General features: G+C 56.2%; 51 non-coding genes across 51 annotated transcripts; all 51 read right to left on the bottom strand.

The window, feature by feature from the left end:
- Positions 1-238: 238 nt before the first annotated feature.
- On the bottom strand, positions 239-352 carry LOC127368926 (U5 spliceosomal RNA). Its single transcript, XR_007885945.1, has one exon. It is a non-coding gene; the product is annotated as a U5 spliceosomal RNA (small nuclear RNA).
- Positions 353-734: 382 nt separating this feature from the next.
- On the bottom strand, positions 735-925 carry LOC127368988 (U2 spliceosomal RNA). Its single transcript, XR_007886006.1, has one exon. It is a non-coding gene; the product is annotated as a U2 spliceosomal RNA (small nuclear RNA).
- Positions 926-1,316: 391 nt separating this feature from the next.
- On the bottom strand, positions 1,317-1,430 carry LOC127368925 (U5 spliceosomal RNA). The gene has a single exon (XR_007885944.1). It is a non-coding gene; the product is annotated as a U5 spliceosomal RNA (small nuclear RNA).
- A 382-nt stretch (positions 1,431-1,812) lies between these two features.
- Positions 1,813-2,003, bottom strand: LOC127368987 (U2 spliceosomal RNA). Its single transcript, XR_007886005.1, has one exon. It is a non-coding gene; the product is annotated as a U2 spliceosomal RNA (small nuclear RNA).
- A 391-nt stretch (positions 2,004-2,394) lies between these two features.
- LOC127368924 (U5 spliceosomal RNA) lies at positions 2,395-2,508 on the bottom strand. The gene has a single exon (XR_007885943.1). It is a non-coding gene; the product is annotated as a U5 spliceosomal RNA (small nuclear RNA).
- Positions 2,509-2,886: 378 nt separating this feature from the next.
- Positions 2,887-3,077, bottom strand: LOC127368986 (U2 spliceosomal RNA). Its single transcript, XR_007886004.1, has one exon. It is a non-coding gene; the product is annotated as a U2 spliceosomal RNA (small nuclear RNA).
- Positions 3,078-3,468: 391 nt separating this feature from the next.
- Positions 3,469-3,582, bottom strand: LOC127368923 (U5 spliceosomal RNA). The gene has a single exon (XR_007885942.1). It is a non-coding gene; the product is annotated as a U5 spliceosomal RNA (small nuclear RNA).
- Positions 3,583-3,962: 380 nt separating this feature from the next.
- On the bottom strand, positions 3,963-4,153 carry LOC127368985 (U2 spliceosomal RNA). The gene has a single exon (XR_007886003.1). It is a non-coding gene; the product is annotated as a U2 spliceosomal RNA (small nuclear RNA).
- A 391-nt stretch (positions 4,154-4,544) lies between these two features.
- LOC127368922 (U5 spliceosomal RNA) lies at positions 4,545-4,658 on the bottom strand. The gene has a single exon (XR_007885941.1). It is a non-coding gene; the product is annotated as a U5 spliceosomal RNA (small nuclear RNA).
- Positions 4,659-5,039: 381 nt separating this feature from the next.
- Positions 5,040-5,230, bottom strand: LOC127368876 (U2 spliceosomal RNA). The gene has a single exon (XR_007885900.1). It is a non-coding gene; the product is annotated as a U2 spliceosomal RNA (small nuclear RNA).
- A 391-nt stretch (positions 5,231-5,621) lies between these two features.
- On the bottom strand, positions 5,622-5,735 carry LOC127368921 (U5 spliceosomal RNA). The gene has a single exon (XR_007885940.1). It is a non-coding gene; the product is annotated as a U5 spliceosomal RNA (small nuclear RNA).
- A 378-nt stretch (positions 5,736-6,113) lies between these two features.
- Positions 6,114-6,305, bottom strand: LOC127368869 (U2 spliceosomal RNA). Its single transcript, XR_007885894.1, has one exon. It is a non-coding gene; the product is annotated as a U2 spliceosomal RNA (small nuclear RNA).
- A 390-nt stretch (positions 6,306-6,695) lies between these two features.
- Positions 6,696-6,809, bottom strand: LOC127368919 (U5 spliceosomal RNA). The gene has a single exon (XR_007885938.1). It is a non-coding gene; the product is annotated as a U5 spliceosomal RNA (small nuclear RNA).
- Positions 6,810-7,188: 379 nt separating this feature from the next.
- Positions 7,189-7,379, bottom strand: LOC127368984 (U2 spliceosomal RNA). Its single transcript, XR_007886002.1, has one exon. It is a non-coding gene; the product is annotated as a U2 spliceosomal RNA (small nuclear RNA).
- A 392-nt stretch (positions 7,380-7,771) lies between these two features.
- Positions 7,772-7,885, bottom strand: LOC127368918 (U5 spliceosomal RNA). Its single transcript, XR_007885937.1, has one exon. It is a non-coding gene; the product is annotated as a U5 spliceosomal RNA (small nuclear RNA).
- A 380-nt stretch (positions 7,886-8,265) lies between these two features.
- Positions 8,266-8,456, bottom strand: LOC127368983 (U2 spliceosomal RNA). The gene has a single exon (XR_007886001.1). It is a non-coding gene; the product is annotated as a U2 spliceosomal RNA (small nuclear RNA).
- Positions 8,457-8,846: 390 nt separating this feature from the next.
- On the bottom strand, positions 8,847-8,960 carry LOC127368917 (U5 spliceosomal RNA). Its single transcript, XR_007885936.1, has one exon. It is a non-coding gene; the product is annotated as a U5 spliceosomal RNA (small nuclear RNA).
- A 380-nt stretch (positions 8,961-9,340) lies between these two features.
- On the bottom strand, positions 9,341-9,531 carry LOC127368982 (U2 spliceosomal RNA). The gene has a single exon (XR_007886000.1). It is a non-coding gene; the product is annotated as a U2 spliceosomal RNA (small nuclear RNA).
- A 391-nt stretch (positions 9,532-9,922) lies between these two features.
- Positions 9,923-10,036, bottom strand: LOC127368916 (U5 spliceosomal RNA). The gene has a single exon (XR_007885935.1). It is a non-coding gene; the product is annotated as a U5 spliceosomal RNA (small nuclear RNA).
- Positions 10,037-10,413: 377 nt separating this feature from the next.
- LOC127368981 (U2 spliceosomal RNA) lies at positions 10,414-10,604 on the bottom strand. The gene has a single exon (XR_007885999.1). It is a non-coding gene; the product is annotated as a U2 spliceosomal RNA (small nuclear RNA).
- Positions 10,605-10,994: 390 nt separating this feature from the next.
- Positions 10,995-11,108, bottom strand: LOC127368915 (U5 spliceosomal RNA). The gene has a single exon (XR_007885934.1). It is a non-coding gene; the product is annotated as a U5 spliceosomal RNA (small nuclear RNA).
- Positions 11,109-11,488: 380 nt separating this feature from the next.
- Positions 11,489-11,679, bottom strand: LOC127368980 (U2 spliceosomal RNA). The gene has a single exon (XR_007885998.1). It is a non-coding gene; the product is annotated as a U2 spliceosomal RNA (small nuclear RNA).
- A 390-nt stretch (positions 11,680-12,069) lies between these two features.
- On the bottom strand, positions 12,070-12,183 carry LOC127368913 (U5 spliceosomal RNA). The gene has a single exon (XR_007885933.1). It is a non-coding gene; the product is annotated as a U5 spliceosomal RNA (small nuclear RNA).
- Positions 12,184-12,562: 379 nt separating this feature from the next.
- LOC127368979 (U2 spliceosomal RNA) lies at positions 12,563-12,753 on the bottom strand. Its single transcript, XR_007885997.1, has one exon. It is a non-coding gene; the product is annotated as a U2 spliceosomal RNA (small nuclear RNA).
- Positions 12,754-13,143: 390 nt separating this feature from the next.
- LOC127368912 (U5 spliceosomal RNA) lies at positions 13,144-13,257 on the bottom strand. Its single transcript, XR_007885932.1, has one exon. It is a non-coding gene; the product is annotated as a U5 spliceosomal RNA (small nuclear RNA).
- A 380-nt stretch (positions 13,258-13,637) lies between these two features.
- LOC127368978 (U2 spliceosomal RNA) lies at positions 13,638-13,828 on the bottom strand. The gene has a single exon (XR_007885996.1). It is a non-coding gene; the product is annotated as a U2 spliceosomal RNA (small nuclear RNA).
- A 391-nt stretch (positions 13,829-14,219) lies between these two features.
- LOC127368911 (U5 spliceosomal RNA) lies at positions 14,220-14,333 on the bottom strand. Its single transcript, XR_007885931.1, has one exon. It is a non-coding gene; the product is annotated as a U5 spliceosomal RNA (small nuclear RNA).
- A 380-nt stretch (positions 14,334-14,713) lies between these two features.
- On the bottom strand, positions 14,714-14,904 carry LOC127368976 (U2 spliceosomal RNA). The gene has a single exon (XR_007885995.1). It is a non-coding gene; the product is annotated as a U2 spliceosomal RNA (small nuclear RNA).
- Positions 14,905-15,295: 391 nt separating this feature from the next.
- Positions 15,296-15,409, bottom strand: LOC127368910 (U5 spliceosomal RNA). The gene has a single exon (XR_007885930.1). It is a non-coding gene; the product is annotated as a U5 spliceosomal RNA (small nuclear RNA).
- A 380-nt stretch (positions 15,410-15,789) lies between these two features.
- LOC127368975 (U2 spliceosomal RNA) lies at positions 15,790-15,980 on the bottom strand. The gene has a single exon (XR_007885994.1). It is a non-coding gene; the product is annotated as a U2 spliceosomal RNA (small nuclear RNA).
- A 390-nt stretch (positions 15,981-16,370) lies between these two features.
- Positions 16,371-16,484, bottom strand: LOC127368909 (U5 spliceosomal RNA). The gene has a single exon (XR_007885929.1). It is a non-coding gene; the product is annotated as a U5 spliceosomal RNA (small nuclear RNA).
- A 381-nt stretch (positions 16,485-16,865) lies between these two features.
- LOC127368974 (U2 spliceosomal RNA) lies at positions 16,866-17,056 on the bottom strand. The gene has a single exon (XR_007885993.1). It is a non-coding gene; the product is annotated as a U2 spliceosomal RNA (small nuclear RNA).
- Positions 17,057-17,447: 391 nt separating this feature from the next.
- LOC127368907 (U5 spliceosomal RNA) lies at positions 17,448-17,561 on the bottom strand. The gene has a single exon (XR_007885927.1). It is a non-coding gene; the product is annotated as a U5 spliceosomal RNA (small nuclear RNA).
- Positions 17,562-17,939: 378 nt separating this feature from the next.
- LOC127368973 (U2 spliceosomal RNA) lies at positions 17,940-18,130 on the bottom strand. Its single transcript, XR_007885992.1, has one exon. It is a non-coding gene; the product is annotated as a U2 spliceosomal RNA (small nuclear RNA).
- A 391-nt stretch (positions 18,131-18,521) lies between these two features.
- On the bottom strand, positions 18,522-18,635 carry LOC127368906 (U5 spliceosomal RNA). Its single transcript, XR_007885926.1, has one exon. It is a non-coding gene; the product is annotated as a U5 spliceosomal RNA (small nuclear RNA).
- A 380-nt stretch (positions 18,636-19,015) lies between these two features.
- LOC127368971 (U2 spliceosomal RNA) lies at positions 19,016-19,206 on the bottom strand. Its single transcript, XR_007885989.1, has one exon. It is a non-coding gene; the product is annotated as a U2 spliceosomal RNA (small nuclear RNA).
- Positions 19,207-19,597: 391 nt separating this feature from the next.
- Positions 19,598-19,711, bottom strand: LOC127368905 (U5 spliceosomal RNA). Its single transcript, XR_007885925.1, has one exon. It is a non-coding gene; the product is annotated as a U5 spliceosomal RNA (small nuclear RNA).
- Positions 19,712-20,096: 385 nt separating this feature from the next.
- Positions 20,097-20,287, bottom strand: LOC127368970 (U2 spliceosomal RNA). The gene has a single exon (XR_007885988.1). It is a non-coding gene; the product is annotated as a U2 spliceosomal RNA (small nuclear RNA).
- Positions 20,288-20,678: 391 nt separating this feature from the next.
- On the bottom strand, positions 20,679-20,792 carry LOC127368904 (U5 spliceosomal RNA). The gene has a single exon (XR_007885924.1). It is a non-coding gene; the product is annotated as a U5 spliceosomal RNA (small nuclear RNA).
- A 381-nt stretch (positions 20,793-21,173) lies between these two features.
- LOC127368969 (U2 spliceosomal RNA) lies at positions 21,174-21,364 on the bottom strand. Its single transcript, XR_007885987.1, has one exon. It is a non-coding gene; the product is annotated as a U2 spliceosomal RNA (small nuclear RNA).
- A 391-nt stretch (positions 21,365-21,755) lies between these two features.
- On the bottom strand, positions 21,756-21,869 carry LOC127368903 (U5 spliceosomal RNA). Its single transcript, XR_007885923.1, has one exon. It is a non-coding gene; the product is annotated as a U5 spliceosomal RNA (small nuclear RNA).
- Positions 21,870-22,251: 382 nt separating this feature from the next.
- On the bottom strand, positions 22,252-22,442 carry LOC127368968 (U2 spliceosomal RNA). The gene has a single exon (XR_007885986.1). It is a non-coding gene; the product is annotated as a U2 spliceosomal RNA (small nuclear RNA).
- Positions 22,443-22,833: 391 nt separating this feature from the next.
- Positions 22,834-22,947, bottom strand: LOC127368902 (U5 spliceosomal RNA). Its single transcript, XR_007885922.1, has one exon. It is a non-coding gene; the product is annotated as a U5 spliceosomal RNA (small nuclear RNA).
- A 380-nt stretch (positions 22,948-23,327) lies between these two features.
- Positions 23,328-23,518, bottom strand: LOC127368967 (U2 spliceosomal RNA). The gene has a single exon (XR_007885985.1). It is a non-coding gene; the product is annotated as a U2 spliceosomal RNA (small nuclear RNA).
- Positions 23,519-23,909: 391 nt separating this feature from the next.
- Positions 23,910-24,023, bottom strand: LOC127368901 (U5 spliceosomal RNA). Its single transcript, XR_007885921.1, has one exon. It is a non-coding gene; the product is annotated as a U5 spliceosomal RNA (small nuclear RNA).
- Positions 24,024-24,403: 380 nt separating this feature from the next.
- On the bottom strand, positions 24,404-24,594 carry LOC127368966 (U2 spliceosomal RNA). Its single transcript, XR_007885983.1, has one exon. It is a non-coding gene; the product is annotated as a U2 spliceosomal RNA (small nuclear RNA).
- A 392-nt stretch (positions 24,595-24,986) lies between these two features.
- Positions 24,987-25,100, bottom strand: LOC127368900 (U5 spliceosomal RNA). Its single transcript, XR_007885920.1, has one exon. It is a non-coding gene; the product is annotated as a U5 spliceosomal RNA (small nuclear RNA).
- Positions 25,101-25,481: 381 nt separating this feature from the next.
- LOC127368965 (U2 spliceosomal RNA) lies at positions 25,482-25,672 on the bottom strand. The gene has a single exon (XR_007885982.1). It is a non-coding gene; the product is annotated as a U2 spliceosomal RNA (small nuclear RNA).
- A 391-nt stretch (positions 25,673-26,063) lies between these two features.
- LOC127368899 (U5 spliceosomal RNA) lies at positions 26,064-26,177 on the bottom strand. Its single transcript, XR_007885919.1, has one exon. It is a non-coding gene; the product is annotated as a U5 spliceosomal RNA (small nuclear RNA).
- A 379-nt stretch (positions 26,178-26,556) lies between these two features.
- On the bottom strand, positions 26,557-26,747 carry LOC127368964 (U2 spliceosomal RNA). The gene has a single exon (XR_007885981.1). It is a non-coding gene; the product is annotated as a U2 spliceosomal RNA (small nuclear RNA).
- Positions 26,748-27,138: 391 nt separating this feature from the next.
- On the bottom strand, positions 27,139-27,252 carry LOC127368898 (U5 spliceosomal RNA). The gene has a single exon (XR_007885918.1). It is a non-coding gene; the product is annotated as a U5 spliceosomal RNA (small nuclear RNA).
- Between the last annotated feature and the right edge of the window lie 368 nt (positions 27,253-27,620).

Below are 27,620 nucleotides of genomic sequence, written 5' to 3'. Positions count from 1 at the left end.
CGGCTTCCCCCACCGTCAGAACAGGTACGTTAGCTGGAGTCTCCAGTCAGTTCCCCCGTGACCGAGGCACTGGCTCAGATCAGGAGCCGGTCGCTGCTCCCTGCTCCTCGTGCTTGGGTTGGAGGTCAAGCCCAGATAATGAGTTTCTCTGCAGGGGAAATAAGTAAAGGATTCGCTCAGCTAAGCCTCACGGCCTCGTCGGCTGCCGGATTCTTCATTTTCACAAATGCACAAGGCTCAGCAAAGACTGCAAAGCCCGCCAAAAATAGGTTTAACTCATTGGTGTTCCTCTCCACGGAAGTCTTTAGTAAAAGGCGAAAGACTTGTGCGTTATGAAGAGAAACCCGAGAAAGTACGGCCATGTGCTCAAGAGCTGCCGAGGTCTGCTGTCGTCCCAGCCACCACCCTCGTGGTTGGCCTCCCCCTCTGGCTCGTTGCCGAGCAAGATCCCAGGCCACGGCCATTCCCCCCGGTCCCGCCCACACCCCCCCTTTCCAGCCGTTTTAAGGATTACTGTTGATTGCCACCAGCTGCAACGGCTGACATACATACAGTGCTTTTAGACTGGGAGCCCGCTGAGTTGCCACAAGGGGCACCAGTCAGCCCACAGAGCGTTCTCCCACCACTGCGGGACGAAAAGACTGCCACCGACCTCGACCCCGTGGGTCCAGCCTCGGTTGGGGAGACGAGCTTCTCGCTTTGCAATCGGGCGTTTGGTTTTCCACAAGGCAGGAGGAGGGTGCACCGTTCCCGGCGGCACTGCAGTACCGGGTCGATGCGTGGAGTGAACGGAGCAAGCCCCTTTTTCAGCTCCCGGTGCTAAAAATCCGTTTAATATGTTGTCCCCATATAGAGGACATATCAGATATTAAACTGATAAGAACAGATACTACACTTGATCTTAGCCAAAAGGCCGAGAAGCGATGACCTCTGGGCCCATGCTGCCCGAGGCCACCTCCTGGGACAGCTGTCCCTTGCCGTGGTGAGATGGTTTTCCCTGTGCATGACAAAGGCAGCTGCTCTGCAACTCCGCCCATGGCTCCTCCCTTTTAACAAGGGATAACCAAATTGGGGAGGCCGGCTTCCCCCACCGTCAGAACAGGTACGTTAGCTGGAGTCTCCAGTCAGTTCCCCCGTGACCGAGGCACTGGCTCAGATCAGGAGCCGGTCGCTGCTCCCTGCTCCTCGTGCTTGGGTTGGAGGTCAAGCCCAGATAATGAGTTTCTCTGCAGGGGAAATAAGTAAAGGATTCGCTCAGCTAAGCCTCACGGCCTCGTCGGCTGCCGGATTCTTCATTTTCACAAATGCACAAGGCTCAGCAAAGACTGCAAAGCCCGCCAAAAATAGGTTTAACTCATTGGTGTTCCTCTCCACGGAAGTCTTTAGTAAAAGGCGAAAGACTTGTGCGTTATGAAGAGAAACCCGAGAAAGTACGGCCATGTGCTCAAGAGCTGCCGAGGTCTGCTGTCGTCCCAGCCACCACCCTCGTGGTTGGCCTCCCCCTCTGGCTCGTTGCCGAGCAAGATCCCAGGCCACGGCCATTCCCCCCGGTCCCGCCCACACCCCCCCCTTTCCAGCCGTTTTAAGGATTACTGTTGATTGCCACCAGCTGCAACGGCTGACATACATACAGTGCTTTTAGACTGGGAGCCCGCTGAGTTGCCACAAGGGGCACCAGTCAGCCCACAGAGCGTTCTCCCACCACTGCGGGACGAAAAGACTGCCACCGACCTCGACCCGTGGGTCCAGCCTCGGTTGGGGAGACGAGCTTCTCGCTTTGCAATCGGGCGTTTGGTTTTCCACAAGGCAGGAGGAGGGTGCACCGTTCCCGGCGGCACTGCAGTACCGGGTCGATGCGTGGAGTGAACGGAGCAAGCCCCTTTTTCAGCTCCCGGTGCTAAAAATCCGTTTAATATGTTGTCCCCATATAGAGGACATATCAGATATTAAACTGATAAGAACAGATACTACACTTGATCTTAGCCAAAAGGCCGAGAAGCGATGACCTCTGGGCCCATGCTGCCCGAGGCCACCTCCTGGGACAGCTGTCCCTTGCCGTGGTGAGATGGTTTTCCCTGTGCATGACAAAGGCAGCTGCTCTGCAACTCCGCCCATGGCTCCTCCCTTTTAACAAGGGATAACCAAATTGGGGAGGCCGGCTTCCCCCACCGTCAGAACAGGTACGTTAGCTGGAGTCTCCAGTCAGTTCCCCCGTGACCGAGGCACTGGCTCAGATCAGGAGCCGGTCGCTGCTCCCTGCTCCTCGTGCTTGGGTTGGAGGTCAAGCCCAGATAATGAGTTTCTCTGCAGGGGAAATAAGTAAAGGATTCGCTCAGCTAAGCCTCACGGCCTCGTCGGCTGCCGGATTCTTCATTTTCACAAATGCACAAGGCTCAGCAAAGACTGCAAAGCCCGCCAAAAATAGGTTTAACTCATTGGTGTTCCTCTCCACGGAAGTCTTTAGTAAAAGGCGAAAGACTTGTGCGTTATGAAGAGAAACCCGAGAAAGTACGGCCATGTGCTCAAGAGCTGCCGAGGTCTGCTGTCGTCCCAGCCACCACCCTCGTGGTTGGCCTCCCCTCTGGCTCGTTGCCGAGCAAGATCCCAGGCCACGGCCATTCCCCCGGTCCCGCCCACACCCCCCCTTTCCAGCCGTTTTAAGGATTACTGTTGATTGCCACCAGCTGCAACGGCTGACATACATACAGTGCTTTTAGACTGGGAGCCCGCTGAGTTGCCACAAGGGGCACCAGTCAGCCCACAGAGCGTTCTCCCACCACTGCGGGACGAAAAGACTGCCACCGACCTCGACCGTGGGTCCAGCCTCGGTTGGGGAGACGAGCTTCTCGCTTTGCAATCGGGCGTTTGGTTTTCCACAAGGCAGGAGGAGGGTGCACCGTTCCCGGCGGCACTGCAGTACCGGGTCGATGCGTGGAGTGAACGGAGCAAGCCCCTTTTTCAGCTCCCGGTGCTAAAAATCCGTTTAATATGTTGTCCCCATATAGAGGACATATCAGATATTAAACTGATAAGAACAGATACTACACTTGATCTTAGCCAAAAGGCCGAGAAGCGATGACCTCTGGGCCCATGCTGCCCGAGGCCACCTCCTGGGACAGCTGTCCCTTGCCGTGGTGAGATGGTTTTCCCTGTGCATGACAAAGGCAGCTGCTCTGCAACTCCGCCCATGGCTCCTCCCTTTTAACAAGGGATAACCAAATTGGGGAGGCCGGCTTCCCCCACCGTCAGAACAGGTACGTTAGCTGGAGTCTCCAGTCAGTTCCCCCGTGACCGAGGCACTGGCTCAGATCAGGAGCCGGTCGCTGCTCCCTGCTCCTCGTGCTTGGGTTGGAGGTCAAGCCCAGATAATGAGTTTCTCTGCAGGGGAAATAAGTAAAGGATTCGCTCAGCTAAGCCTCACGGCCTCGTCGGCTGCCGGATTCTTCATTTTCACAAATGCACAAGGCTCAGCAAAGACTGCAAAGCCCGCCAAAAATAGGTTTAACTCATTGGTGTTCCTCTCCACGGAAGTCTTTAGTAAAAGGCGAAAGACTTGTGCGTTATGAAGAGAAACCCGAGAAAGTACGGCCATGTGCTCAAGAGCTGCCGAGGTCTGCTGTCGTCCCAGCCACCACCCTCGTGGTTGGCCTCCCCCTCTGGCTCGTTGCCGAGCAAGATCCCAGGCCACGGCCATTCCCCCCGGTCCCGCCCACACCCCCCCTTTCCAGCCGTTTTAAGGATTACTGTTGATTGCCACCAGCTGCAACGGCTGACATACATACAGTGCTTTTAGACTGGGAGCCCGCTGAGTTGCCACAAGGGGCACCAGTCAGCCCACAGAGCGTTCTCCCACCACTGCGGGACGAAAAGACTGCCACCGACCTCGACCGTGGGTCCAGCCTCGGTTGGGGAGACGAGCTTCTCGCTTTGCAATCGGGCGTTTGGTTTTCCACAAGGCAGGAGGAGGGTGCACCGTTCCCGGCGGCACTGCAGTACCGGGTCGATGCGTGGAGTGAACGGAGCAAGCCCCTTTTTCAGCTCCCGGTGCTAAAAATCCGTTTAATATGTTGTCCCCATATAGAGGACATATCAGATATTAAACTGATAAGAACAGATACTACACTTGATCTTAGCCAAAAGGCCGAGAAGCGATGACCTCTGGGCCCATGCTGCCCGAGGCCACCTCCTGGGACAGCTGTCCCTTGCCGTGGTGAGATGGTTTTCCCTGTGCATGACAAAGGCAGCTGCTCTGCAACTCCGCCCATGGCTCCTCCCTTTTAACAAGGGATAACCAAATTGGGGAGGCCGGCTTCCCCCACCGTCAGAACAGGTACGTTAGCTGGAGTCTCCAGTCAGTTCCCCCGTGACCGAGGCACTGGCTCAGATCAGGAGCCGGTCGCTGCTCCCTGCTCCTCGTGCTTGGGTTGGAGGTCAAGCCCAGATAATGAGTTTCTCTGCAGGGGAAATAAGTAAAGGATTCGCTCAGCTAAGCCTCACGGCCTCGTCGGCTGCCGGATTCTTCATTTTCACAAATGCACAAGGCTCAGCAAAGACTGCAAAGCCCGCCAAAAATAGGTTTAACTCATTGGTGTTCCTCTCCACGGAAGTCTTTAGTAAAAGGCGAAAGACTTGTGCGTTATGAAGAGAAACCCGAGAAAGTACGGCCATGTGCTCAAGAGCTGCCGAGGTCTGCTGTCGTCCCAGCCACCACCCTCGTGGTTGGCCTCCCCTCTGGCTCGTTGCCGAGCAAGATCCCAGGCCACGGCCATTCCCCCCGGTCCCGCCCACACCCCCCCCTTTCCAGCCGTTTTAAGGATTACTGTTGATTGCCACCAGCTGCAACGGCTGACATACATACAGTGCTTTTAGACTGGGAGCCCGCTGAGTTGCCACAAGGGGCACCAGTCAGCCCACAGAGCGTTCTCCCACCACTGCGGGACGAAAAGACTGCCACCGACCTCGACCCGTGGGTCCAGCCTCGGTTGGGGAGACGAGCTTCTCGCTTTGCAATCGGGCGTTTGGTTTTCCACAAGGCAGGAGGAGGGTGCACCGTCTCCGCGGCGACTGCAGTACCGGGTCGATGCGTGGAGTGAACGGAGCAAGCCCCTTTTTCAGCTCCCGGTGCTAAAAATCCGTTTAATATGTTGTCCCCATATAGAGGACATATCAGATATTAAACTGATAAGAACAGATACTACACTTGATCTTAGCCAAAAGGCCGAGAAGCGATGACCTCTGGGCCCATGCTGCCCGAGGCCACCTCCTGGGACAGCTGTCCCTTGCCGTGGTGAGATGGTTTTCCCTGTGCATGACAAAGGCAGCTGCTCTGCAACTCCGCCCATGGCTCCTCCCTTTTAACAAGGGATAACCAAATTGGGGAGGCCGGCTTCCCCCACCGTCAGAACAGGTACGTTAGCTGGAGTCTCCAGTCAGTTCCCCCGTGACCGAGGCACTGGCTCAGATCAGGAGCCGGTCGCTGCTCCCTGCTCCTCGTGCTTGGGTTGGAGGTCAAGCCCAGATAATGAGTTTCTCTGCAGGGGAAATAAGTAAAGGATTCGCTCAGCTAAGCCTCACGGCCTCGTCGGCTGCCGGATTCTTCATTTTCACAAATGCACAAGGCTCAGCAAAGACTGCAAAGCCCGCCAAAAATAGGTTTAACTCATTGGTGTTCCTCTCCACGGAAGTCTTTAGTAAAAGGCGAAAGACTTGTGCGTTATGAAGAGAAACCCGAGAAAGTACGGCCATGTGCTCAAGAGCTGCCGAGGTCTGCTGTCGTCCCAGCCACCACCCTCGTGGTTGGCCTCCCCTCTGGCTCGTTGCCGAGCAAGATCCCAGGCCACGGCCATTCCCCCGGTCCCGCCCACACCCCCCCTTTCCAGCCGTTTTAAGGATTACTGTTGATTGCCACCAGCTGCAACGGCTGACATACATACAGTGCTTTTAGACTGGGAGCCCGCTGAGTTGCCACAAGGGGCACCAGTCAGCCCACAGAGCGTTCTCCCACCACTGCGGGACGAAAAGACTGCCACCGACCTCGACCGTGGGTCCAGCCTCGGTTGGGGAGACGAGCTTCTCGCTTTGCAATCGGGCGTTTGGTTTTCCACAAGGCAGGAGGAGGGTGCACCGTTCCCGGCGGCACTGCAGTACCGGGTCGATGCGTGGAGTGAACGGAGCAAGCCCCTTTTTCAGCTCCCCGGTGCTAAAAATCCGTTTAATATGTTGTCCCCATATAGAGGACATATCAGATATTAAACTGATAAGAACAGATACTACACTTGATCTTAGCCAAAAGGCCGAGAAGCGATGACCTCTGGGCCCATGCTGCCCGAGGCCACCTCCTGGGACAGCTGTCCCTTGCCGTGGTGAGATGGTTTTCCCTGTGCATGACAAAGGCAGCTGCTCTGCAACTCCGCCCATGGCTCCTCCCTTTAACAAGGGATAACCAAATTGGGGAGGCCGGCTTCCCCCACCGTCAGAACAGGTACGTTAGCTGGAGTCTCCAGTCAGTTCCCCCGTGACCGAGGCACTGGCTCAGATCAGGAGCCGGTCGCTGCTCCCTGCTCCTCGTGCTTGGGTTGGAGGTCAAGCCCAGATAATGAGTTTCTCTGCAGGGGAAATAAGTAAAGGATTCGCTCAGCTAAGCCTCACGGCCTCGTCGGCTGCCGGATTCTTCATTTTCACAAATGCACAAGGCTCAGCAAAGACTGCAAAGCCCGCCAAAAATAGGTTTAACTCATTGGTGTTCCTCTCCACGGAAGTCTTTAGTAAAAGGCGAAAGACTTGTGCGTTATGAAGAGAAACCCGAGAAAGTACGGCCATGTGCTCAAGAGCTGCCGAGGTCTGCTGTCGTCCCAGCCACCACCCTCGTGGTTGGCCTCCCCTCTGGCTCGTTGCCGAGCAAGATCCCAGGCCACGGCCATTCCCCCCGGTCCCGCCCACACCCCCCCTTTCCAGCCGTTTTAAGGATTACTGTTGATTGCCACCAGCTGCAACGGCTGACATACATACAGTGCTTTTAGACTGGGAGCCCGCTGAGTTGCCACAAGGGGCACCAGTCAGCCCACAGAGCGTTCTCCCACCACTGCGGGACGAAAAGACTGCCACCGACCTCGACCGTGGGTCCAGCCTCGGTTGGGGAGACGAGCTTCTCGCTTTGCAATCGGGCGTTTGGTTTTCCACAAGGCAGGAGGAGGGTGCACCGTTCCCGGCGGCACTGCAGTACCGGGTCGATGCGTGGAGTGAACGGAGCAAGCCCCTTTTTCAGCTCCCGGTGCTAAAAATCCGTTTAATATGTTGTCCCCATATAGAGGACATATCAGATATTAAACTGATAAGAACAGATACTACACTTGATCTTAGCCAAAAGGCCGAGAAGCGATGACCTCTGGGCCCATGCTGCCCGAGGCCACCTCCTGGGACAGCTGTCCCTTGCCGTGGTGAGATGGTTTTCCCTGTGCATGACAAAGGCAGCTGCTCTGCAACTCCGCCCATGGCTCCTCCCTTTTAACAAGGGATAACCAAATTGGGGAGGCCGGCTTCCCCCCACCGTCAGAACAGGTACGTTAGCTGGAGTCTCCAGTCAGTTCCCCCGTGACCGAGGCACTGGCTCAGATCAGGAGCCGGTCGCTGCTCCCTGCTCCTCGTGCTTGGGTTGGAGGTCAAGCCCAGATAATGAGTTTCTCTGCAGGGGAAATAAGTAAAGGATTCGCTCAGCTAAGCCTCACGGCCTCGTCGGCTGCCGGATTCTTCATTTTCACAAATGCACAAGGCTCAGCAAAGACTGCAAAGCCCGCCAAAAATAGGTTTAACTCATTGGTGTTCCTCTCCACGGAAGTCTTTAGTAAAAGGCGAAAGACTTGTGCGTTATGAAGAGAAACCCGAGAAAGTACGGCCATGTGCTCAAGAGCTGCCGAGGTCTGCTGTCGTCCCAGCCACCACCCTCGTGGTTGGCCTCCCCCTCTGGCTCGTTGCCGAGCAAGATCCCAGGCCACGGCCATTCCCCCCGGTCCCGCCCACACCCCCCCTTTCCAGCCGTTTTAAGGATTACTGTTGATTGCCACCAGCTGCAACGGCTGACATACATACAGTGCTTTTAGACTGGGAGCCCGCTGAGTTGCCACAAGGGGCACCAGTCAGCCCACAGAGCGTTCTCCCACCACTGCGGGACGAAAAGACTGCCACCGACCTCGACCGTGGGTCCAGCCTCGGTTGGGGAGACGAGCTTCTCGCTTTGCAATCGGGCGTTTGGTTTTCCACAAGGCAGGAGGAGGGTGCACCGTTCCCGGCGGCACTGCAGTACCGGGTCGATGCGTGGAGTGAACGGAGCAAGCCCCTTTTTCAGCTCCCGGTGCTAAAAATCCGTTTAATATGTTGTCCCCATATAGAGGACATATCAGATATTAAACTGATAAGAACAGATACTACACTTGATCTTAGCCAAAAGGCCGAGAAGCGATGACCTCTGGGCCCATGCTGCCCGAGGCCACCTCCTGGGACAGCTGTCCCTTGCCGTGGTGAGATGGTTTTCCCTGTGCATGACAAAGGCAGCTGCTCTGCAACTCCGCCCATGGCTCCTCCCTTTAACAAGGGATAACCAAATTGGGGAGGCCGGCTTCCCCCACCGTCAGAACAGGTACGTTAGCTGGAGTCTCCAGTCAGTTCCCCCGTGACCGAGGCACTGGCTCAGATCAGGAGCCGGTCGCTGCTCCCTGCTCCTCGTGCTTGGGTTGGAGGTCAAGCCCAGATAATGAGTTTCTCTGCAGGGGAAATAAGTAAAGGATTCGCTCAGCTAAGCCTCACGGCCTCGTCGGCTGCCGGATTCTTCATTTTCACAAATGCACAAGGCTCAGCAAAGACTGCAAAGCCCGCCAAAAATAGGTTTAACTCATTGGTGTTCCTCTCCACGGAAGTCTTTAGTAAAAGGCGAAAGACTTGTGCGTTATGAAGAGAAACCCGAGAAAGTACGGCCATGTGCTCAAGAGCTGCCGAGGTCTGCTGTCGTCCCAGCCACCACCCTCGTGGTTGGCCTCCCCCTCTGGCTCGTTGCCGAGCAAGATCCCAGGCCACGGCCATTCCCCCCGGTCCCGCCCACACCCCCCCTTTCCAGCCGTTTTAAGGATTACTGTTGATTGCCACCAGCTGCAACGGCTGACATACATACAGTGCTTTTAGACTGGGAGCCCGCTGAGTTGCCACAAGGGGCACCAGTCAGCCCACAGAGCGTTCTCCCACCACTGCGGGACGAAAAGACTGCCACCGACCTCGACCGTGGGTCCAGCCTCGGTTGGGGAGACGAGCTTCTCGCTTTGCAATCGGGCGTTTGGTTTTCCACAAGGCAGGAGGAGGGTGCACCGTTCCCGGCGGCACTGCAGTACCGGGTCGATGCGTGGAGTGAACGGAGCAAGCCCCTTTTTCAGCTCCCGGTGCTAAAAATCCGTTTAATATGTTGTCCCCATATAGAGGACATATCAGATATTAAACTGATAAGAACAGATACTACACTTGATCTTAGCCAAAAGGCCGAGAAGCGATGACCTCTGGGCCCATGCTGCCCGAGGCCACCTCCTGGGACAGCTGTCCCTTGCCGTGGTGAGATGGTTTTCCCTGTGCATGACAAAGGCAGCTGCTCTGCAACTCCGCCCATGGCTCCTCCCTTTTAACAAGGGATAACCAAATTGGGGAGGCCGGCTTCCCCCACCGTCAGAACAGGTACGTTAGCTGGAGTCTCCAGTCAGTTCCCCCGTGACCGAGGCACTGGCTCAGATCAGGAGCCGGTCGCTGCTCCCTGCTCCTCGTGCTTGGGTTGGAGGTCAAGCCCAGATAATGAGTTTCTCTGCAGGGGAAATAAGTAAAGGATTCGCTCAGCTAAGCCTCACGGCCTCGTCGGCTGCCGGATTCTTCATTTTCACAAATGCACAAGGCTCAGCAAAGACTGCAAAGCCCGCCAAAAATAGGTTTAACTCATTGGTGTTCCTCTCCACGGAAGTCTTTAGTAAAAGGCGAAAGACTTGTGCGTTATGAAGAGAAACCCGAGAAAGTACGGCCATGTGCTCAAGAGCTGCCGAGGTCTGCTGTCGTCCCAGCCACCACCCTCGTGGTTGGCCTCCCCTCTGGCTCGTTGCCGAGCAAGATCCCAGGCCACGGCCATTCCCCCGGTCCCGCCCACACCCCCCCTTCCAGCCGTTTTAAGGATTACTGTTGATTGCCACCAGCTGCAACGGCTGACATACATACAGTGCTTTTAGACTGGGAGCCCGCTGAGTTGCCACAAGGGGCACCAGTCAGCCCACAGAGCGTTCTCCCACCACTGCGGGACGAAAAGACTGCCACCGACCTCGACCGTGGGTCCAGCCTCGGTTGGGGAGACGAGCTTCTCGCTTTGCAATCGGGCGTTTGGTTTTCCACAAGGCAGGAGGAGGGTGCACCGTTCCCGGCGGCACTGCAGTACCGGGTCGATGCGTGGAGTGAACGGAGCAAGCCCCTTTTTCAGCTCCCGGTGCTAAAAATCCGTTTAATATGTTGTCCCCATATAGAGGACATATCAGATATTAAACTGATAAGAACAGATACTACACTTGATCTTAGCCAAAAGGCCGAGAAGCGATGACCTCTGGGCCCATGCTGCCCGAGGCCACCTCCTGGGACAGCTGTCCCTTGCCGTGGTGAGATGGTTTTCCCTGTGCATGACAAAGGCAGCTGCTCTGCAACTCCGCCCATGGCTCCTCCCTTTAACAAGGGATAACCAAATTGGGGAGGCCGGCTTCCCCCACCGTCAGAACAGGTACGTTAGCTGGAGTCTCCAGTCAGTTCCCCCGTGACCGAGGCACTGGCTCAGATCAGGAGCCGGTCGCTGCTCCCTGCTCCTCGTGCTTGGGTTGGAGGTCAAGCCCAGATAATGAGTTTCTCTGCAGGGGAAATAAGTAAAGGATTCGCTCAGCTAAGCCTCACGGCCTCGTCGGCTGCCGGATTCTTCATTTTCACAAATGCACAAGGCTCAGCAAAGACTGCAAAGCCCGCCAAAAATAGGTTTAACTCATTGGTGTTCCTCTCCACGGAAGTCTTTAGTAAAAGGCGAAAGACTTGTGCGTTATGAAGAGAAACCCGAGAAAGTACGGCCATGTGCTCAAGAGCTGCCGAGGTCTGCTGTCGTCCCAGCCACCACCCTCGTGGTTGGCCTCCCCTCTGGCTCGTTGCCGAGCAAGATCCCAGGCCACGGCCATTCCCCCCGGTCCCGCCCACACCCCCCTTTCCAGCCGTTTTAAGGATTACTGTTGATTGCCACCAGCTGCAACGGCTGACATACATACAGTGCTTTTAGACTGGGAGCCCGCTGAGTTGCCACAAGGGGCACCAGTCAGCCCACAGAGCGTTCTCCCACCACTGCGGGACGAAAAGACTGCCACCGACCTCGACCCCGTGGGTCCAGCCTCGGTTGGGGAGACGAGCTTCTCGCTTTGCAATCGGGCGTTTGGTTTTCCACAAGGCAGGAGGAGGGTGCACCGTTCCCGGCGGCACTGCAGTACCGGGTCGATGCGTGGAGTGAACGGAGCAAGCCCCTTTTTCAGCTCCCGGTGCTAAAAATCCGTTTAATATGTTGTCCCCATATAGAGGACATATCAGATATTAAACTGATAAGAACAGATACTACACTTGATCTTAGCCAAAAGGCCGAGAAGCGATGACCTCTGGGCCCATGCTGCCCGAGGCCACCTCCTGGGACAGCTGTCCCTTGCCGTGGTGAGATGGTTTTCCCTGTGCATGACAAAGGCAGCTGCTCTGCAACTCCGCCCATGGCTCCTCCCTTTAACAAGGGATAACCAAATTGGGGAGGCCGGCTTCCCCCACCGTCAGAACAGGTACGTTAGCTGGAGTCTCCAGTCAGTTCCCCCGTGACCGAGGCACTGGCTCAGATCAGGAGCCGGTCGCTGCTCCCTGCTCCTCGTGCTTGGGTTGGAGGTCAAGCCCAGATAATGAGTTTCTCTGCAGGGGAAATAAGTAAAGGATTCGCTCAGCTAAGCCTCACGGCCTCGTCGGCTGCCGGATTCTTCATTTTCACAAATGCACAAGGCTCAGCAAAGACTGCAAAGCCCGCCAAAAATAGGTTTAACTCATTGGTGTTCCTCTCCACGGAAGTCTTTAGTAAAAGGCGAAAGACTTGTGCGTTATGAAGAGAAACCCGAGAAAGTACGGCCATGTGCTCAAGAGCTGCCGAGGTCTGCTGTCGTCCCAGCCACCACCCTCGTGGTTGGCCTCCCCTCTGGCTCGTTGCCGAGCAAGATCCCAGGCCACGGCCATTCCCCCCGGTCCCGCCCACACCCCCCCTTTCCAGCCGTTTTAAGGATTACTGTTGATTGCCACCAGCTGCAACGGCTGACATACATACAGTGCTTTTAGACTGGGAGCCCGCTGAGTTGCCACAAGGGGCACCAGTCAGCCCACAGAGCGTTCTCCCACCACTGCGGGACGAAAAGACTGCCACCGACCTCGACCGTGGGTCCAGCCTCGGTTGGGGAGACGAGCTTCTCGCTTTGCAATCGGGCGTTTGGTTTTCCACAAGGCAGGAGGAGGGTGCACCGTTCCCGGCGGCACTGCAGTACCGGGTCGATGCGTGGAGTGAACGGAGCAAGCCCCTTTTTCAGCTCCCGGTGCTAAAAATCCGTTTAATATGTTGTCCCCATATAGAGGACATATCAGATATTAAACTGATAAGAACAGATACTACACTTGATCTTAGCCAAAAGGCCGAGAAGCGATGACCTCTGGGCCCATGCTGCCCGAGGCCACCTCCTGGGACAGCTGTCCCTTGCCGTGGTGAGATGGTTTTCCCTGTGCATGACAAAGGCAGCTGCTCTGCAACTCCGCCCATGGCTCCTCCCTTTAACAAGGGATAACCAAATTGGGGAGGCCGGCTTCCCCCACCGTCAGAACAGGTACGTTAGCTGGAGTCTCCAGTCAGTTCCCCCGTGACCGAGGCACTGGCTCAGATCAGGAGCCGGTCGCTGCTCCCTGCTCCTCGTGCTTGGGTTGGAGGTCAAGCCCAGATAATGAGTTTCTCTGCAGGGGAAATAAGTAAAGGATTCGCTCAGCTAAGCCTCACGGCCTCGTCGGCTGCCGGATTCTTCATTTTCACAAATGCACAAGGCTCAGCAAAGACTGCAAAGCCCGCCAAAAATAGGTTTAACTCATTGGTGTTCCTCTCCACGGAAGTCTTTAGTAAAAGGCGAAAGACTTGTGCGTTATGAAGAGAAACCCGAGAAAGTACGGCCATGTGCTCAAGAGCTGCCGAGGTCTGCTGTCGTCCCAGCCACCACCCTCGTGGTTGGCCTCCCCCTCTGGCTCGTTGCCGAGCAAGATCCCAGGCCACGGCCATTCCCCCCGGTCCCGCCCACACCCCCCCTTTCCAGCCGTTTTAAGGATTACTGTTGATTGCCACCAGCTGCAACGGCTGACATACATACAGTGCTTTTAGACTGGGAGCCCGCTGAGTTGCCACAAGGGGCACCAGTCAGCCCACAGAGCGTTCTCCCACCACTGCGGGACGAAAAGACTGCCACCGACCTCGACCGTGGGTCCAGCCTCGGTTGGGGAGACGAGCTTCTCGCTTTGCAATCGGGCGTTTGGTTTTCCACAAGGCAGGAGGAGGGTGCACCGTTCCCGGCGGCACTGCAGTACCGGGTCGATGCGTGGAGTGAACGGAGCAAGCCCCTTTTTCAGCTCCCGGTGCTAAAAATCCGTTTAATATGTTGTCCCCATATAGAGGACATATCAGATATTAAACTGATAAGAACAGATACTACACTTGATCTTAGCCAAAAGGCCGAGAAGCGATGACCTCTGGGCCCATGCTGCCCGAGGCCACCTCCTGGGACAGCTGTCCCTTGCCGTGGTGAGATGGTTTTCCCTGTGCATGACAAAGGCAGCTGCTCTGCAACTCCGCCCATGGCTCCTCCCTTTTAACAAGGGATAACCAAATTGGGGAGGCCGGCTTCCCCCACCGTCAGAACAGGTACGTTAGCTGGAGTCTCCAGTCAGTTCCCCCGTGACCGAGGCACTGGCTCAGATCAGGAGCCGGTCGCTGCTCCCTGCTCCTCGTGCTTGGGTTGGAGGTCAAGCCCAGATAATGAGTTTCTCTGCAGGGGAAATAAGTAAAGGATTCGCTCAGCTAAGCCTCACGGCCTCGTCGGCTGCCGGATTCTTCATTTTCACAAATGCACAAGGCTCAGCAAAGACTGCAAAGCCCGCCAAAAATAGGTTTAACTCATTGGTGTTCCTCTCCACGGAAGTCTTTAGTAAAAGGCGAAAGACTTGTGCGTTATGAAGAGAAACCCGAGAAAGTACGGCCATGTGCTCAAGAGCTGCCGAGGTCTGCTGTCGTCCCAGCCACCACCCTCGTGGTTGGCCTCCCCTCTGGCTCGTTGCCGAGCAAGATCCCAGGCCACGGCCATTCCCCCCGGTCCCGCCCACACCCCCCCCTTTCCAGCCGTTTTAAGGATTACTGTTGATTGCCACCAGCTGCAACGGCTGACATACATACAGTGCTTTTAGACTGGGAGCCCGCTGAGTTGCCACAAGGGGCACCAGTCAGCCCACAGAGCGTTCTCCCACCACTGCGGGACGAAAAGACTGCCACCGACCTCGACCGTGGGTCCAGCCTCGGTTGGGGAGACGAGCTTCTCGCTTTGCAATCGGGCGTTTGGTTTTCCACAAGGCAGGAGGAGGGTGCACCGTTCCCGGCGGCACTGCAGTACCGGGTCGATGCGTGGAGTGAACGGAGCAAGCCCCTTTTTCAGCTCCCGGTGCTAAAAATCCGTTTAATATGTTGTCCCCATATAGAGGACATATCAGATATTAAACTGATAAGAACAGATACTACACTTGATCTTAGCCAAAAGGCCGAGAAGCGATGACCTCTGGGCCCATGCTGCCCGAGGCCACCTCCTGGGACAGCTGTCCCTTGCCGTGGTGAGATGGTTTTCCCTGTGCATGACAAAGGCAGCTGCTCTGCAACTCCGCCCATGGCTCCTCCCTTTTAACAAGGGATAACCAAATTGGGGAGGCCGGCTTCCCCCACCGTCAGAACAGGTACGTTAGCTGGAGTCTCCAGTCAGTTCCCCCGTGACCGAGGCACTGGCTCAGATCAGGAGCCGGTCGCTGCTCCCTGCTCCTCGTGCTTGGGTTGGAGGTCAAGCCCAGATAATGAGTTTCTCTGCAGGGGAAATAAGTAAAGGATTCGCTCAGCTAAGCCTCACGGCCTCGTCGGCTGCCGGATTCTTCATTTTCACAAATGCACAAGGCTCAGCAAAGACTGCAAAGCCCGCCAAAAATAGGTTTAACTCATTGGTGTTCCTCTCCACGGAAGTCTTTAGTAAAAGGCGAAAGACTTGTGCGTTATGAAGAGAAACCCGAGAAAGTACGGCCATGTGCTCAAGAGCTGCCGAGGTCTGCTGTCGTCCCAGCCACCACCCTCGTGGTTGGCCTCCCCCTCTGGCTCGTTGCCGAGCAAGATCCCAGGCCACGGCCATTCCCCCCGGTCCCGCCCACACCCCCCCTTTCCAGCCGTTTTAAGGATTACTGTTGATTGCCACCAGCTGCAACGGCTGACATACATACAGTGCTTTTAGACTGGGAGCCCGCTGAGTTGCCACAAGGGGCACCAGTCAGCCCACAGAGCGTTCTCCCACCACTGCGGGACGAAAAGACTGCCACCGACCTCGACCGTGGGTCCAGCCTCGGTTGGGGAGACGAGCTTCTCGCTTTGCAATCGGGCGTTTGGTTTTCCACAAGGCAGGAGGAGGGTGCACCGTTCCCGGCGGCACTGCAGTACCGGGTCGATGCGTGGAGTGAACGGAGCAAGCCCCTTTTTCAGCTCCCGGTGCTAAAAATCCGTTTAATATGTTGTCCCCATATAGAGGACATATCAGATATTAAACTGATAAGAACAGATACTACACTTGATCTTAGCCAAAAGGCCGAGAAGCGATGACCTCTGGGCCCATGCTGCCCGAGGCCACCTCCTGGGACAGCTGTCCCTTGCCGTGGTGAGATGGTTTTCCCTGTGCATGACAAAGGCAGCTGCTCTGCAACTCCGCCCATGGCTCCTCCCTTTAACAAGGGATAACCAAATTGGGGAGGCCGGCTTCCCCCACCGTCAGAACAGGTACGTTAGCTGGAGTCTCCAGTCAGTTCCCCCGTGACCGAGGCACTGGCTCAGATCAGGAGCCGGTCGCTGCTCCCTGCTCCTCGTGCTTGGGTTGGAGGTCAAGCCCAGATAATGAGTTTCTCTGCAGGGGAAATAAGTAAAGGATTCGCTCAGCTAAGCCTCACGGCCTCGTCGGCTGCCGGATTCTTCATTTTCACAAATGCACAAGGCTCAGCAAAGACTGCAAAGCCCGCCAAAAATAGGTTTAACTCATTGGTGTTCCTCTCCACGGAAGTCTTTAGTAAAAGGCGAAAGACTTGTGCGTTATGAAGAGAAACCCGAGAAAGTACGGCCATGTGCTCAAGAGCTGCCGAGGTCTGCTGTCGTCCCAGCCACCACCCTCGTGGTTGGCCTCCCCTCTGGCTCGTTGCCGAGCAAGATCCCAGGCCACGGCCATTCCCCCCGGTCCCGCCCACACCCCCCCCTTTCCAGCCGTTTTAAGGATTACTGTTGATTGCCACCAGCTGCAACGGCTGACATACATACAGTGCTTTTAGACTGGGAGCCCGCTGAGTTGCCACAAGGGGCACCAGTCAGCCCACAGAGCGTTCTCCCACCACTGCGGGACGAAAAGACTGCCACCGACCTCGACCCGTGGGTCCAGCCTCGGTTGGGGAGACGAGCTTCTCGCTTTGCAATCGGGCGTTTGGTTTTCCACAAGGCAGGAGGAGGGTGCACCGTTCCCGGCGGCACTGCAGTACCGGGTCGATGCGTGGAGTGAACGGAGCAAGCCCCTTTTTCAGCTCCCGGTGCTAAAAATCCGTTTAATATGTTGTCCCCATATAGAGGACATATCAGATATTAAACTGATAAGAACAGATACTACACTTGATCTTAGCCAAAAGGCCGAGAAGCGATGACCTCTGGGCCCATGCTGCCCGAGGCCACCTCCTGGGACAGCTGTCCCTTGCCGTGGTGAGATGGTTTTCCCTGTGCATGACAAAGGCAGCTGCTCTGCAACTCCGCCCATGGCTCCTCCCTTTTAACAAGGGATAACCAAATTGGGGAGGCCGGCTTCCCCCACCGTCAGAACAGGTACGTTAGCTGGAGTCTCCAGTCAGTTCCCCCGTGACCGAGGCACTGGCTCAGATCAGGAGCCGGTCGCTGCTCCCTGCTCCTCGTGCTTGGGTTGGAGGTCAAGCCCAGATAATGAGTTTCTCTGCAGGGGAAATAAGTAAAGGATTCGCTCAGCTAAGCCTCACGGCCTCGTCGGCTGCCGGATTCTTCATTTTCACAAATGCACAAGGCTCAGCAAAGACTGCAAAGCCCGCCAAAAATAGGTTTAACTCATTGGTGTTCCTCTCCACGGAAGTCTTTAGTAAAAGGCGAAAGACTTGTGCGTTATGAAGAGAAACCCGAGAAAGTACGGCCATGTGCTCAAGAGCTGCCGAGGTCTGCTGTCGTCCCAGCCACCACCCTCGTGGTTGGCCTCCCCTCTGGCTCGTTGCCGAGCAAGATCCCAGGCCACGGCCATTCCCCCGGTCCCGCCCACACCCCCCCTTTCCAGCCGTTTTAAGGATTACTGTTGATTGCCACCAGCTGCAACGGCTGACATACATACAGTGCTTTTAGACTGGGAGCCCGCTGAGTTGCCACAAGGGGCACCAGTCAGCCCACAGAGCGTTCTCCCACCACTGCGGGACGAAAAGACTGCCACCGACCTCGACCGTGGGTCCAGCCTCGGTTGGGGAGACGAGCTTCTCGCTTTGCAATCGGGCGTTTGGTTTTCCACAAGGCAGGAGGAGGGTGCACCGTTCCCGGCGGCACTGCAGTACCGGGTCGATGCGTGGAGTGAACGGAGCAAGCCCCTTTTTCAGCTCCCGGTGCTAAAAATCCGTTTAATATGTTGTCCCCATATAGAGGACATATCAGATATTAAACTGATAAGAACAGATACTACACTTGATCTTAGCCAAAAGGCCGAGAAGCGATGACCTCTGGGCCCATGCTGCCCGAGGCCACCTCCTGGGACAGCTGTCCCTTGCCGTGGTGAGATGGTTTTCCCTGTGCATGACAAAGGCAGCTGCTCTGCAACTCCGCCCATGGCTCCTCCCTTTTAACAAGGGATAACCAAATTGGGGAGGCCGGCTTCCCCCACCGTCAGAACAGGTACGTTAGCTGGAGTCTCCAGTCAGTTCCCCCGTGACCGAGGCACTGGCTCAGATCAGGAGCCGGTCGCTGCTCCCTGCTCCTCGTGCTTGGGTTGGAGGTCAAGCCCAGATAATGAGTTTCTCTGCAGGGGAAATAAGTAAAGGATTCGCTCAGCTAAGCCTCACGGCCTCGTCGGCTGCCGGATTCTTCATTTTCACAAATGCACAAGGCTCAGCAAAGACTGCAAAGCCCGCCAAAAATAGGTTTAACTCATTGGTGTTCCTCTCCACGGAAGTCTTTAGTAAAAGGCGAAAGACTTGTGCGTTATGAAGAGAAACCCGAGAAAGTACGGCCATGTGCTCAAGAGCTGCCGAGGTCTGCTGTCGTCCCAGCCACCACCCTCGTGGTTGGCCTCCCCCTCTGGCTCGTTGCCGAGCAAGATCCCAGGCCACGGCCATTCCCCCCGGTCCCGCCCACACCCCCCCTTTCCAGCCGTTTTAAGGATTACTGTTGATTGCCACCAGCTGCAACGGCTGACATACATACAGTGCTTTTAGACTGGGAGCCCGCTGAGTTGCCACAAGGGGCACCAGTCAGCCCACAGAGCGTTCTCCCACCACTGCGGGACGAAAAGACTGCCACCGACCTCGACCGTGGGTCCAGCCTCGGTTGGGGAGACGAGCTTCTCGCTTTGCAATCGGGCGTTTGGTTTTCCACAAGGCAGGAGGAGGGTGCACCGTTCCCGGCGGCACTGCAGTACCGGGTCGATGCGTGGAGTGAACGGAGCAAGCCCCTTTTTCAGCTCCCGGTGCTAAAAATCCGTTTAATATGTTGTCCCCATATAGAGGACATATCAGATATTAAACTGATAAGAACAGATACTACACTTGATCTTAGCCAAAAGGCCGAGAAGCGATGACCTCTGGGCCCATGCTGCCCGAGGCCACCTCCTGGGACAGCTGTCCCTTGCCGTGGTGAGATGGTTTTCCCTGTGCATGACAAAGGCAGCTGCTCTGCAACTCCGCCCATGGCTCCTCCCTTTTAACAAGGGATAACCAAATTGGGGAGGCCGGCTTCCCCCACCGTCAGAACAGGTACGTTAGCTGGAGTCTCCAGTCAGTTCCCCCGTGACCGAGGCACTGGCTCAGATCAGGAGCCGGTCGCTGCTCCCTGCTCCTCGTGCTTGGGTTGGAGGTCAAGCCCAGATAATGAGTTTCTCTGCAGGGGAAATAAGTAAAGGATTCGCTCAGCTAAGCCTCACGGCCTCGTCGGCTGCCGGATTCTTCATTTTCACAAATGCACAAGGCTCAGCAAAGACTGCAAAGCCCGCCAAAAATAGGTTTAACTCATTGGTGTTCCTCTCCACGGAAGTCTTTAGTAAAAGGCGAAAGACTTGTGCGTTATGAAGAGAAACCCGAGAAAGTACGGCCATGTGCTCAAGAGCTGCCGAGGTCTGCTGTCGTCCCAGCCACCACCCTCGTGGTTGGCCTCCCCCTCTGGCTCGTTGCCGAGCAAGATCCCAGGCCACGGCCATTCCCCCGGTCCCGCCCACACCCCCCCCCTTTCCAGCCGTTTTAAGGATTACTGTTGATTGCCACCAGCTGCAACGGCTGACATACATACAGTGCTTTTAGACTGGGAGCCCGCTGAGTTGCCACAAGGGGCACCAGTCAGCCCACAGAGCGTTCTCCCACCACTGCGGGACGAAAAGACTGCCACCGACCTCGACCCGCCGTGGGTCCAGCCTCGGTTGGGGAGACGAGCTTCTCGCTTTGCAATCGGGCGTTTGGTTTTCCACAAGGCAGGAGGAGGGTGCACCGTTCCCGGCGGCACTGCAGTACCGGGTCGATGCGTGGAGTGAACGGAGCAAGCCCCTTTTTCAGCTCCCGGTGCTAAAAATCCGTTTAATATGTTGTCCCCATATAGAGGACATATCAGATATTAAACTGATAAGAACAGATACTACACTTGATCTTAGCCAAAAGGCCGAGAAGCGATGACCTCTGGGCCCATGCTGCCCGAGGCCACCTCCTGGGACAGCTGTCCCTTGCCGTGGTGAGATGGTTTTCCCTGTGCATGACAAAGGCAGCTGCTCTGCAACTCCGCCCATGGCTCCTCCCTTTTAACAAGGGATAACCAAATTGGGGAGGCCGGCTTCCCCCACCGTCAGAACAGGTACGTTAGCTGGAGTCTCCAGTCAGTTCCCCCGTGACCGAGGCACTGGCTCAGATCAGGAGCCGGTCGCTGCTCCCTGCTCCTCGTGCTTGGGTTGGAGGTCAAGCCCAGATAATGAGTTTCTCTGCAGGGGAAATAAGTAAAGGATTCGCTCAGCTAAGCCTCACGGCCTCGTCGGCTGCCGGATTCTTCATTTTCACAAATGCACAAGGCTCAGCAAAGACTGCAAAGCCCGCCAAAAATAGGTTTAACTCATTGGTGTTCCTCTCCACGGAAGTCTTTAGTAAAAGGCGAAAGACTTGTGCGTTATGAAGAGAAACCCGAGAAAGTACGGCCATGTGCTCAAGAGCTGCCGAGGTCTGCTGTCGTCCCAGCCACCACCCTCGTGGTTGGCCTCCCCCTCTGGCTCGTTGCCGAGCAAGATCCCAGGCCACGGCCATTCCCCCGGTCCCGCCCACACCCCCCCCCTTTCCAGCCGTTTTAAGGATTACTGTTGATTGCCACCAGCTGCAACGGCTGACATACATACAGTGCTTTTAGACTGGGAGCCCGCTGAGTTGCCACAAGGGGCACCAGTCAGCCCACAGAGCGTTCTCCCACCACTGCGGGACGAAAAGACTGCCACCGACCTCGACCGTGGGTCCAGCCTCGGTTGGGGAGACGAGCTTCTCGCTTTGCAATCGGGCGTTTGGTTTTCCACAAGGCAGGAGGAGGGTGCACCGTTCCCGGCGGCACTGCAGTACCGGGTCGATGCGTGGAGTGAACGGAGCAAGCCCCTTTTTCAGCTCCCGGTGCTAAAAATCCGTTTAATATGTTGTCCCCATATAGAGGACATATCAGATATTAAACTGATAAGAACAGATACTACACTTGATCTTAGCCAAAAGGCCGAGAAGCGATGACCTCTGGGCCCATGCTGCCCGAGGCCACCTCCTGGGACAGCTGTCCCTTGCCGTGGTGAGATGGTTTTCCCTGTGCATGACAAAGGCAGCTGCTCTGCAACTCCGCCCATGGCTCCTCCCTTTTAACAAGGGATAACCAAATTGGGGAGGCCGGCTTCCCCCACCGTCAGAACAGGTACGTTAGCTGGAGTCTCCAGTCAGTTCCCCCGTGACCGAGGCACTGGCTCAGATCAGGAGCCGGTCGCTGCTCCCTGCTCCTCGTGCTTGGGTTGGAGGTCAAGCCCAGATAATGAGTTTCTCTGCAGGGGAAATAAGTAAAGGATTCGCTCAGCTAAGCCTCACGGCCTCGTCGGCTGCCGGATTCTTCATTTTCACAAATGCACAAGGCTCAGCAAAGACTGCAAAGCCCGCCAAAAATAGGTTTAACTCATTGGTGTTCCTCTCCACGGAAGTCTTTAGTAAAAGGCGAAAGACTTGTGCGTTATGAAGAGAAACCCGAGAAAGTACGGCCATGTGCTCAAGAGCTGCCGAGGTCTGCTGTCGTCCCAGCCACCACCCTCGTGGTTGGCCTCCCCCTCTGGCTCGTTGCCGAGCAAGATCCCAGGCCACGGCCATTCCCCCCGGTCCCGCCCACACCCCCCCCCTTTCCAGCCGTTTTAAGGATTACTGTTGATTGCCACCAGCTGCAACGGCTGACATACATACAGTGCTTTTAGACTGGGAGCCCGCTGAGTTGCCACAAGGGGCACCAGTCAGCCCACAGAGCGTTCTCCCACCACTGCGGGACGAAAAGACTGCCACCGACCTCGACCGTGGGTCCAGCCTCGGTTGGGGAGACGAGCTTCTCGCTTTGCAATCGGGCGTTTGGTTTTCCACAAGGCAGGAGGAGGGTGCACCGTTCCCGGCGGCACTGCAGTACCGGGTCGATGCGTGGAGTGAACGGAGCAAGCCCCTTTTTCAGCTCCCGGTGCTAAAAATCCGTTTAATATGTTGTCCCCATATAGAGGACATATCAGATATTAAACTGATAAGAACAGATACTACACTTGATCTTAGCCAAAAGGCCGAGAAGCGATGACCTCTGGGCCCATGCTGCCCGAGGCCACCTCCTGGGACAGCTGTCCCTTGCCGTGGTGAGATGGTTTTCCCTGTGCATGACAAAGGCAGCTGCTCTGCAACTCCGCCCATGGCTCCTCCCTTTTAACAAGGGATAACCAAATTGGGGAGGCCGGCTTCCCCCACCGTCAGAACAGGTACGTTAGCTGGAGTCTCCAGTCAGTTCCCCCGTGACCGAGGCACTGGCTCAGATCAGGAGCCGGTCGCTGCTCCCTGCTCCTCGTGCTTGGGTTGGAGGTCAAGCCCAGATAATGAGTTTCTCTGCAGGGGAAATAAGTAAAGGATTCGCTCAGCTAAGCCTCACGGCCTCGTCGGCTGCCGGATTCTTCATTTTCACAAATGCACAAGGCTCAGCAAAGACTGCAAAGCCCGCCAAAAATAGGTTTAACTCATTGGTGTTCCTCTCCACGGAAGTCTTTAGTAAAAGGCGAAAGACTTGTGCGTTATGAAGAGAAACCCGAGAAAGTACGGCCATGTGCTCAAGAGCTGCCGAGGTCTGCTGTCGTCCCAGCCACCACCCTCGTGGTTGGCCTCCCCCTCTGGCTCGTTGCCGAGCAAGATCCCAGGCCACGGCCATTCCCCCGGTCCCGCCCACACCCCCCCCTTTCCAGCCGTTTTAAGGATTACTGTTGATTGCCACCAGCTGCAACGGCTGACATACATACAGTGCTTTTAGACTGGGAGCCCGCTGAGTTGCCACAAGGGGCACCAGTCAGCCCACAGAGCGTTCTCCCACCACTGCGGGACGAAAAGACTGCCACCGACCTCGACCGTGGGTCCAGCCTCGGTTGGGGAGACGAGCTTCTCGCTTTGCAATCGGGCGTTTGGTTTTCCACAAGGCAGGAGGAGGGTGCACCGTTCCCGGCGGCACTGCAGTACCGGGTCGATGCGTGGAGTGAACGGAGCAAGCCCCTTTTTCAGCTCCCGGTGCTAAAAATCCGTTTAATATGTTGTCCCCATATAGAGGACATATCAGATATTAAACTGATAAGAACAGATACTACACTTGATCTTAGCCAAAAGGCCGAGAAGCGATGACCTCTGGGCCCATGCTGCCCGAGGCCACCTCCTGGGACAGCTGTCCCTTGCCGTGGTGAGATGGTTTTCCCTGTGCATGACAAAGGCAGCTGCTCTGCAACTCCGCCCATGGCTCCTCCCTTTTAACAAGGGATAACCAAATTGGGGAGGCCGGCTTCCCCCACCGTCAGAACAGGTACGTTAGCTGGAGTCTCCAGTCAGTTCCCCCGTGACCGAGGCACTGGCTCAGATCAGGAGCCGGTCGCTGCTCCCTGCTCCTCGTGCTTGGGTTGGAGGTCAAGCCCAGATAATGAGTTTCTCTGCAGGGGAAATAAGTAAAGGATTCGCTCAGCTAAGCCTCACGGCCTCGTCGGCTGCCGGATTCTTCATTTTCACAAATGCACAAGGCTCAGCAAAGACTGCAAAGCCCGCCAAAAATAGGTTTAACTCATTGGTGTTCCTCTCCACGGAAGTCTTTAGTAAAAGGCGAAAGACTTGTGCGTTATGAAGAGAAACCCGAGAAAGTACGGCCATGTGCTCAAGAGCTGCCGAGGTCTGCTGTCGTCCCAGCCACCACCCTCGTGGTTGGCCTCCCCCTCTGGCTCGTTGCCGAGCAAGATCCCAGGCCACGGCCATTCCCCCGGTCCCGCCCACACCCCCCCCTTTCCAGCCGTTTTAAGGATTACTGTTGATTGCCACCAGCTGCAACGGCTGACATACATACAGTGCTTTTAGACTGGGAGCCCGCTGAGTTGCCACAAGGGGCACCAGTCAGCCCACAGAGCGTTCTCCCACCACTGCGGGACGAAAAGACTGCCACCGACCTCGACCGTGGGTCCAGCCTCGGTTGGGGAGACGAGCTTCTCGCTTTGCAATCGGGCGTTTGGTTTTCCACAAGGCAGGAGGAGGGTGCACCGTTCCCGGCGGCACTGCAGTACCGGGTCGATGCGTGGAGTGAACGGAGCAAGCCCCTTTTTCAGCTCCCGGTGCTAAAAATCCGTTTAATATGTTGTCCCCATATAGAGGACATATCAGATATTAAACTGATAAGAACAGATACTACACTTGATCTTAGCCAAAAGGCCGAGAAGCGATGACCTCTGGGCCCATGCTGCCCGAGGCCACCTCCTGGGACAGCTGTCCCTTGCCGTGGTGAGATGGTTTTCCCTGTGCATGACAAAGGCAGCTGCTCTGCAACTCCGCCCATGGCTCCTCCCCTTTTAACAAGGGATAACCAAATTGGGGAGGCCGGCTTCCCCCACCGTCAGAACAGGTACGTTAGCTGGAGTCTCCAGTCAGTTCCCCCGTGACCGAGGCACTGGCTCAGATCAGGAGCCGGTCGCTGCTCCCTGCTCCTCGTGCTTGGGTTGGAGGTCAAGCCCAGATAATGAGTTTCTCTGCAGGGGAAATAAGTAAAGGATTCGCTCAGCTAAGCCTCACGGCCTCGTCGGCTGCCGGATTCTTCATTTTCACAAATGCACAAGGCTCAGCAAAGACTGCAAAGCCCGCCAAAAATAGGTTTAACTCATTGGTGTTCCTCTCCACGGAAGTCTTTAGTAAAAGGCGAAAGACTTGTGCGTTATGAAGAGAAACCCGAGAAAGTACGGCCATGTGCTCAAGAGCTGCCGAGGTCTGCTGTCGTCCCAGCCACCACCCTCGTGGTTGGCCTCCCCCTCTGGCTCGTTGCCGAGCAAGATCCCAGGCCACGGCCATTCCCCCGGTCCCGCCCACACCCCCCCCCTTTCCAGCCGTTTTAAGGATTACTGTTGATTGCCACCAGCTGCAACGGCTGACATACATACAGTGCTTTTAGACTGGGAGCCCGCTGAGTTGCCACAAGGGGCACCAGTCAGCCCACAGAGCGTTCTCCCACCACTGCGGGACGAAAAGACTGCCACCGACCTCGACCGTGGGTCCAGCCTCGGTTGGGGAGACGAGCTTCTCGCTTTGCAATCGGGCGTTTGGTTTTCCACAAGGCAGGAGGAGGGTGCACCGTTCCCGGCGGCACTGCAGTACCGGGTCGATGCGTGGAGTGAACGGAGCAAGCCCCTTTTTCAGCTCCCGGTGCTAAAAATCCGTTTAATATGTTGTCCCCATATAGAGGACATATCAGATATTAAACTGATAAGAACAGATACTACACTTGATCTTAGCCAAAAGGCCGAGAAGCGATGACCTCTGGGCCCATGCTGCCCGAGGCCACCTCCTGGGACAGCTGTCCCTTGCCGTGGTGAGATGGTTTTCCCTGTGCATGACAAAGGCAGCTGCTCTGCAACTCCGCCCATGGCTCCTCCCTTTTAACAAGGGATAACCAAATTGGGGAGGCCGGCTTCCCCCACCGTCAGAACAGGTACGTTAGCTGGAGTCTCCAGTCAGTTCCCCCGTGACCGAGGCACTGGCTCAGATCAGGAGCCGGTCGCTGCTCCCTGCTCCTCGTGCTTGGGTTGGAGGTCAAGCCCAGATAATGAGTTTCTCTGCAGGGGAAATAAGTAAAGGATTCGCTCAGCTAAGCCTCACGGCCTCGTCGGCTGCCGGATTCTTCATTTTCACAAATGCACAAGGCTCAGCAAAGACTGCAAAGCCCGCCAAAAATAGGTTTAACTCATTGGTGTTCCTCTCCACGGAAGTCTTTAGTAAAAGGCGAAAGACTTGTGCGTTATGAAGAGAAACCCGAGAAAGTACGGCCATGTGCTCAAGAGCTGCCGAGGTCTGCTGTCGTCCCAGCCACCACCCTCGTGGTTGGCCTCCCCCTCTGGCTCGTTGCCGAGCAAGATCCCAGGCCACGGCCATTCCCCCGGTCCCGCCCACACCCCCCCTTTCCAGCCGTTTTAAGGATTACTGTTGATTGCCACCAGCTGCAACGGCTGACATACATACAGTGCTTTTAGACTGGGAGCCCGCTGAGTTGCCACAAGGGGCACCAGTCAGCCCACAGAGCGTTCTCCCACCACTGCGGGACGAAAAGACTGCCACCGACCTCGACCGTGGGTCCAGCCTCGGTTGGGGAGACGAGCTTCTCGCTTTGCAATCGGGCGTTTGGTTTTCCACAAGGCAGGAGGAGGGTGCACCGTTCCCGGCGGCACTGCAGTACCGGGTCGATGCGTGGAGTGAACGGAGCAAGCCCCTTTTTCAGCTCCCGGTGCTAAAAATCCGTTTAATATGTTGTCCCCATATAGAGGACATATCAGATATTAAACTGATAAGAACAGATACTACACTTGATCTTAGCCAAAAGGCCGAGAAGCGATGACCTCTGGGCCCATGCTGCCCGAGGCCACCTCCTGGGACAGCTGTCCCTTGCCGTGGTGAGATGGTTTCCCTGTGCATGACAAAGGCAGCTGCTCTGCAACTCCGCCCATGGCTCCTCCCCTTTTAACAAGGGATAACCAAATTGGGGAGGCCGGCTTCCCCCACCGTCAGAACAGGTACGTTAGCTGGAGTCTCCAGTCAGTTCCCCCGTGACCGAGGCACTGGCTCAGATCAGGAGCCGGTCGCTGCTCCCTGCTCCTCGTGCTTGGGTTGGAGGTCAAGCCCAGATAATGAGTTTCTCTGCAGGGGAAATAAGTAAAGGATTCGCTCAGCTAAGCCTCACGGCCTCGTCGGCTGCCGGATTCTTCATTTTCACAAATGCACAAGGCTCAGCAAAGACTGCAAAGCCCGCCAAAAATAGGTTTAACTCATTGGTGTTCCTCTCCACGGAAGTCTTTAGTAAAAGGCGAAAGACTTGTGCGTTATGAAGAGAAACCCGAGAAAGTACGGCCATGTGCTCAAGAGCTGCCGAGGTCTGCTGTCGTCCCAGCCACCACCCTCGTGGTTGGCCTCCCCCTCTGGCTCGTTGCCGAGCAAGATCCCAGGCCACGGCCATTCCCCCCGGTCCCGCCCACACCCCCCCCTTTCCAGCCGTTTTAAGGATTACTGTTGATTGCCACCAGCTGCAACGGCTGACATACATACAGTGCTTTTAGACTGGGAGCCCGCTGAGTTGCCACAAGGGGCACCAGTCAGCCCACAGAGCGTTCTCCCACCACTGCGGGACGAAAAGACTGCCACCGACCTCGACCGTGGGTCCAGCCTCGGTTGGGGAGACGAGCTTCTCGCTTTGCAATCGGGCGTTTGGTTTT

This window comes from Dicentrarchus labrax, unplaced genomic scaffold (genome assembly GCF_905237075.1).
Source record: "Dicentrarchus labrax unplaced genomic scaffold, dlabrax2021, whole genome shotgun sequence".
Taxonomy (NCBI): domain Eukaryota; kingdom Metazoa; phylum Chordata; class Actinopteri; family Moronidae; genus Dicentrarchus; species Dicentrarchus labrax.
This window is presented reverse-complemented; position numbering and strand designations above follow the sequence as displayed.